Raw genomic sequence first — 7,317 nt, 5'->3', positions numbered from 1 at the left:
GAAAGAGAAAGAAAGAAAGAAAGAAAGAAAGAAAGAAAGAAAGAAAGAAAGAAAGAAAGAAAGAAAGAAAAAGAAAGAAAGAAAGAAAAAGAAAGAAAGGGAAAGAAAGAAAGGGAAAGATGGCGCCTGGGTGGCTCAGTTGGTTAAGCGACTGCCTTCGGCTCAGGTCATGATCCTGGGGTCCCGGGATCGAGCCCCGCATCAGGCTCCCTGCTCGGCAGGGAGTCTGCTTCTCCCTCTGACCCTCCTCCCTCTCATGCTCTCTGTCTCTCATTCTCTCTCTGGCAAATAAATAAAATCTTAAAAAAAAAAAAAAAAAAAAGAAAGAAAGAAAGAAAAAGGCTTTTCTTCATCAGAATGTGTTTTGTCTAAAATTATTGTAGAAGTGCCACTCTTATTCAGATTATTATAGGCTTAATTAATTCTCCCTTATGAAGGAAATCAATTGGCAGTTATTTATGGAGCACCTACTAGATGCTCAATTTATATTTTAAATAATTAACAAATCACCAAAGAGCGGGTTGCTTAACACAACAGAAATTTATTCTCTCACAATTCAGGTCAAAAGTCTGAAATCAAGATGTAAACAAGGTCACCTTCTTCTGGAGGCTCTAAAGGAGAATCTTTTCCTTGTCTCTTTCCCAGTATCTAGTGGTTGCCAGCAACCCTTGACTTCTAGCTGCATCATTTCAATCTCTGCTTCCATCATCACATGGCCTTTATGTGTCTCTCTATGTCTTTACATGGTCTTCTTAAAAGGACACCAGTCATTGGATTTAGGGCCAACTAGTACGGGCCCTAGTATGACCTCATCTTAACCAATTACATCTGTAAAGACCCTACTTCCAAATAAGATCACATCCTGAGGTTCTGGGTGGCCATGGATTTTGAAAGGAACACTACCCAGTACAAGTAGTAATGGTATTTTGTATATCTTGAAAGAAATCTTAAAAGAGAAAAAATAAGATGGTTCTCCTTTATGGAAAAAATATGGAAACCGATTATATTATATTCAGAATAGACAAATACCAAAGTAAATTCAACGGAGTCTTTTTATTCTACTTTATTTTCACATCCATGTGTATATACCTTACCTTGTTCTGTAATGGTTTTGTGGTATCTTACAATAAAAACACTTAGTAATATGCACAATATAAAATGTATGTGGCTCACTGTCAATAAATAGTATATACTTTTTGTTGAGACCCAGTAGAATTAGAGACTTTGTAATAAATGAAGATAAAACCCTCTCTATAAATTCAATCCCCAAAATTCCATCACATAAAATTCATAGTTGCAATATTACAATGTTAAAGAAAGCAACCCTTTTCAATTAATCTTCCAGGTACTATGTATTTTATTTTATTTTATTTTTTTTTAAAGATTTTATTTATTTATTTGACAGAGAGAGACACAGCGAGAGAGGGAACACAAGCAGGGGGAGTGGGAGAGGGAGAAGCAGGCTTCCCGCCGAGCAGGGAGCCCGATGCGGGGCTCGATCCCAAGACCCTAGGATCATGACCTGAGCCGAAGGCAGACGCTTAACGACTGAGCCACCCAGGCGCCCCGGTACTATGTATTTTAATGTATTTGCTTTCACTTATGAAATGTGTAAGAAATAGTGTGTGTGTAAAAATGTGTAAGAAATAATTTCTCAATTATTATTGAGAAAGCCCCAAATAATCATAAAGTCATTTTCTGACACTTTACCCTGCAGCGGATAATACCTTTAACTGGTCCTTAGTTGAGAATTGCAGCCAGGTGGAGGATGGGAGCCAATTGCCAACTGATTTCTATCTGAATTCATATTATGTCAAAGACATTATCACAATTTTTAGAGTAGAAAGTCAAGACCAGAGAATGCTAAACTATAGATGATATGGGGAAACATGGTCAGTAGCACAATTCTTATTATCAGACAGGAGAGAACATATCATCAGCTCCTTGGGAGAACCAAAATTTTATGTAGCAATGAGTTGTTTAAAAAATGTCTCATTGAGTGATGAAAGAAGATAATGTCCTTCAAAAATTCCCAAAGAAATTGCAATAACAGGAAATGCTGCTTCTTGTCAACAGTTTTGTTAAGGTGGAGACCATAATGCTAAAACACAACTCAGCCAAGGCAGTTTTGGGAATGGCCAAGATAACACAACCCCAATAATTGTGTCAGCTTATTCAAGGACAGAAGTGAGGAAAGTGAGCTATTGCAAATGACTGGACAGAAGGAAAAAGTGGCTCAGCCATAACAGCAAGTCATACACAATACACATGGGAGATACCCCTGATGCACCAGGTTCTGCTGAATAGGGGACATTGCATTGCAGGGCACTATAGCTCCTCTTCTTCATAAGGCCACTACTTTCAAGAGCAGGAGAAGTAGCTGATGTTCCTAATATATACAGACATAGAGAGACAAAATGAGGGGACAGAGGACTGTGTCCCAAATGAATTAATAAGACAAAATCACACCAAGAGGCCTAAATGAAATGGATATAAGTAATATGCCTGATAGAGAATACAAAGTAATGTCCACAAAGGTACTCACTGGACTTGAGAAAAGAGTGTAGGACATCAGTGAGACCATTAAAAAGAGGTAGAAAACATAAAAAAAGAACCAATCAGAGACGAAGAACTCAATTAAAACTACACTAAATGGAAAAATAGTAGGCTAGAAGAAGCAGAAGAACAGATCAGCAACCTGAAGGGACAGAGTAATAGAAAGCAATCAAGCTAAACAGGAGAAAGAAAAATAATAATAATAAATGAAAATAGACTAAGAAAATTCAGTAACACCATAAAGCATAATAACATTCACATTATAGGGATCCCAGAAGGCAAAGAGAGAGAGAAGGGGTAGAAAAATTTCTTGAAGAAATAATAGCTGAAAACATCCTGAATCTGGGGAAGGAAACAGAAATCCAGGTCCAGTAGGCAGGACCCCCGAATAAAATCATCCAAGGAGGCCACACCAAGACACACAGTAATTAAAACAGCAAAAAGTGATAAAGAGAATTTTAAAAGGAGCAAGAGACCAGAAAACAGTTAAATACAAGGGAAACCCCATAAGGTTATCAGCTGATTTTTCAGCAGAAATTTGGCAGGCCAGAAGAAAGTGGCATGATATACTCAAAGTACTGAAACAAAAAAATCTGCAGGGGCACCTGGGTGGCTCAGGGTTGAGCATCTGACCCTTGATTTTGGCTCAGGTTGTGATCTTGGAGTCGTGGGCTTAAGCCCGTGTTGGGCTCCATGCTCAGTGCAGAGTCTGCTGTCCCTCTCACTCCTCCTCGCCCCACTCATGCTCTCTCCCTTTCTCTCTCTCAAATAAATAAATAAATAAAATCCTTAAAAGAAAAAGAAAAAGAGGAAAATCTGCAGCCAAGAATACTCTCTCCAGCAAAGCTAACATTCAGAATAGAAGGAGAGATAAAGAGTTTCCCAGACAAACAAAAGTTAAGGAATTTATCACCACTGAACCAGCCCTACAAGAAATGTTAAAAGGGACTCTGAGTGGAAAGGAAAGGACATAAGTAGGAGTAAGAAAGATAGGAAGCACAAAAGCAGTAAAATTAAGTATCGCTATAAAAATCAGTCAAGAGATTCACAAAATCAAAGGATGTAAAGTATGACACCATATACCTAAAATATTGGGGGGGTGGGGCGGAGAGGAATAAACAATGGATTCAAATTTAAGCAACCATCAGCTGGATATAGACTGCTATATGCAGATGTTATATAAAAACCTAATGATAACCACAAATCAAAAACCAGTAATACATATGCAAAAAATAAAGAGAAAGGAATCCAAGTATATCACTAAAGAAAACCAGCAAATCATGAGGGAAGAGAGCATGAGAAGAAAAGAACAGAGAAGAACTACAAAAACAATCATAAAACAAAGAACAAAATGACAATAAGTTCTCACCTATCAGTAATAACTTTGAACATAAATGGACATCAGTGAGACCATTAAAAAGAGGTAGAAAACATAAAAAAAGAACCAGAGATGAAGAACTACACTAAATAGAAAAATAGTAGACTAAATGCTCCAATCAAAAGACATAAGATAATGGAATAGATTAAAAAAGCAAGACTCATCTATATGCCGCCTACAAGAGACACTTTTTAGACCTAAAGACACATGCAGATTGAAGGGATGGAAAAACATTTATCATGCAAATGGAAGTGAAAAGAAAGTCCAATACTTATATTGGGCAAATAGATGTTAAAACAAGGACTGTAGCAAGGGACAAGGATTGACATTATATAATAATAAGGGGGACAATCTTACAAGAAGGTATGACAATTGTACATATTTATGCACCCAACATGGGAGCACCCAAATACGTAAAGCAGCTAATAACAAACATAAAGGAAGTAATCGATAGTAATACAATAATAGTAGGGGACTTTAGTACCCCACTTATATCAATGGATATATCATCCAAACAGAAAATCAACAAGGAAATAGTGGCTTTGAATGACACATTAAACCAGATGGATTTAACAGATATATTCAGAACATTCCATCCTAAAACAGCAGAATACACACCTTTTCGAGTGCACATGAAATGTTCTCCAAAATAGATTAGGCCCAAAACATGGCTCAACAAATTCAAAAAGATCAAAGGCATACCCTACATCTTTTCCAACCACAGCAATATGAAACTAAAAATCAACCACAAGAAAAAATCTGGAAAGAACACAAATACATGGAGTTTAAACAACATGCTACTAAACAATGAATGGGTCAACCAATAAATCAAGGAAGAAATAAAAAAATACATGGAGGTGGGGTGCGGGGTCAGGGCCCCAGAAATGTCCCGGGCCAGCTAGCTGAAACACATGCTCCTCTCCTCCCGGCTCAGCTAGTATCTGCACAGCCTGAGGCTCACCGGGTTCTGAAATGGCCGAGCAGTCAGACCATACTGTCAAGTACTACACCCTACAAGAGATCCAGAAGCACAACCACAGCAAGAGCACCTGGTTGATTCTGCACTACAAGGTGTAAAATTTGACCAAGTTTTTGGAGGAGCATCCTGGTGGGGAAGAAGTGTTAAGGGAACAAGCTGGAGGGGATGCTACTGAAAGTTTTGAGAATGTGGGACACTCTACACAAGCTAGAGAGTTGTCCAAAATGTACATCATTGAGGAACTTCATCCAGATGGCAGAGCAAGCCTTCGAAAACTGTCATTACTACTGTTGACTCTAATTCTAGCTGGTGGACCAACTGGGTGATCCCAGCCATCTCAGCACTGGTGGTAGCTCTGATGTATCACCTCTACACAGTGGAAGATTAAACACATTCTCCAGAAGCCAATGAAAGAAAAGACTGCTTCTGGATCAGGGAGAAAGAAGAAAGAATGTTAACTGCATCAACTGACAGAAACCTTCACCTGAAAAATAATTTTAATTATTTAACCTGTTTCCCTTTTCTCCTACTTTGAACCAAACCAAAAAGAACTCTTCTGTTCTTTCTACTCCTGAACTCTTAAAATGTGCCTTTTGTTCATCAGCTTTTTTTGATGTTCCATCACTACATAATTTACTCATTGTAGGCATGATCTTTAAAAATATATCTGGCTTTTAAATTAAAAAAAATACATGGAGGCAAATGAAAACACAGGGGCGCCTGGGTGGTTCAGTGGTTAAGTGTCTGCCTTCAGCTCAGGTCATGGTCCCAGGGTCCTGGGATCAAGCCCCATGTTGGGCTCCCTGCTCGGCGGAAAGCCTGCTTCTCCCTCTCCCACTCCCCCTGCTTGTGTTCCCTCTCTCGCTGTGTGTCTCTCTGTCAAATAAATAAAATCTTTAAAAAAAAAGAAAATGAAAACACAATGGTCCAAAATCTTTGGGATGGAGCAAAAGCTGTACTAAGAGGGAATTTTTATAAGTTTACAGGCCTACCTCAACAAGCAAGAAAAATCTCAAATAAGGAACCTAACTCTACATCCACAAGAGCTGGAAGAAGAATAACAAACAAAACCCAAAACCAGTAGTAGGAAGGAAATAATAAAGATTAGAGCAGAAATAAACAAAATAAAAACTAAAGAAATAATGGAACAGGTCAATGAAACCAGGAGCTGGTTCCTTGAAAAGATCAACAGAACTGATAAACCTTTAGCCAGACTCATCAAAAAATAATAATAGAGAGAACTCAAATAAAATATCAGAAATGAAAGAGGAGAAATAAGAACCAACACCACAGAAACACAAACAATTATAAAAGAATACTCTGAGCAATTATATGCCAAAAAATTAGACAACCTAGAAGAAATTGATCAATTCCTAGATACATATATCCTCCCAAAACTGAGTCAAGAAGAAATAGAAATTTAAACAGACCAATTACCAGCAAAGAAATTGAGTCAGTAATCAAAAAATTCCCAACAAGTAAAAGTCCAGGACCAGATAGCTTCACAAGTGAATTCTACCAAACATTTAAAGAAGAATTAATATCTATTCTTCTCAAACTATTCCAAACAATAGAAGAGGAAGGAAAACTTCCAAATTAATTCTGAGGCTTACATTACTGCTATGAAAACCAGACAAAGACACTACAAAAAGGAGAACTACAGGCCAATACTCTGATGAACATAAATGCAAAATCATCAACCAAGTATTAGCAAACTGAATCCAACAATACATTAAAAAAAAAAATTCACCATGATCAAGTGGAATTTATTTCAGGGAAGCAAACATGGTTCAATATTCATAAATCAATCAATATGATACATTGCATCAAGAGAAATATTTAAAAACCATATTATCATTTCAATAGATGCAAAAAAAGCATTTGACAAAATACAACATCCATTCATGATAAAAAACCCTCATAAGTTTCGAGGGAACATATCTCAACAAAGGCCATATATGAAAAATTATACTAAAATTATACTCAATGGTGAAAAACTGAGGGCTTTTCCCCTAAGATCAAGAACAACACAAGGATGCCACTCTCACCATTTTTATTCAACATTGTATTGGAAGCCCTAGCCACAGCAATCAGATAAGAAAAAGAAATAAAAGGGGTGCCTGGGTGACCCAGTCAGTTAAGGGTCCAACTCTTGGTTTCAGCTCAGATTGTGATCTCAGGGTCCTGAGATCAAGTCTCACATTGCTCAGCACTCAGCAGCAGTCTGCTTGGGTTTCTCTCTCCCTCTCCCTCTGCCCTTCCCCCACCACTCTCACTCACTCATGCTGTCTCTAAAATAAACAAATCTTTAGGAAGGAAGGGAGGGACGGAGGGACGGAGGGACGGAGGGAGGAAGGAAGGAAGGAAGGAAGGAAGGAAGGAAGGAAGGAAGGAAGGAAGGAAG

General features: G+C 37.9%; 1 pseudogene; it reads left to right on the top strand.

Moving 5' to 3' along the window:
• Positions 1-4,891: 4,891 nt before the first annotated feature.
• On the top strand, positions 4,892-5,337 carry LOC118020165 (annotated as a pseudogene).
• Positions 5,338-7,317: the final 1,980 nt, after the last annotated feature.

The sequence above is a fragment of the Mirounga leonina genome, unplaced genomic scaffold, assembly GCF_011800145.1.
Source record: "Mirounga leonina isolate KUSES-001 unplaced genomic scaffold, KU_Mleo_1.0 Mir_173, whole genome shotgun sequence".
Taxonomy (NCBI): Eukaryota; Metazoa; Chordata; class Mammalia; order Carnivora; family Phocidae; genus Mirounga; species Mirounga leonina.
The sequence above is the reverse complement of the archived record's forward strand: the minus strand, read 5'-3'. Positions and strand labels throughout refer to the sequence as shown.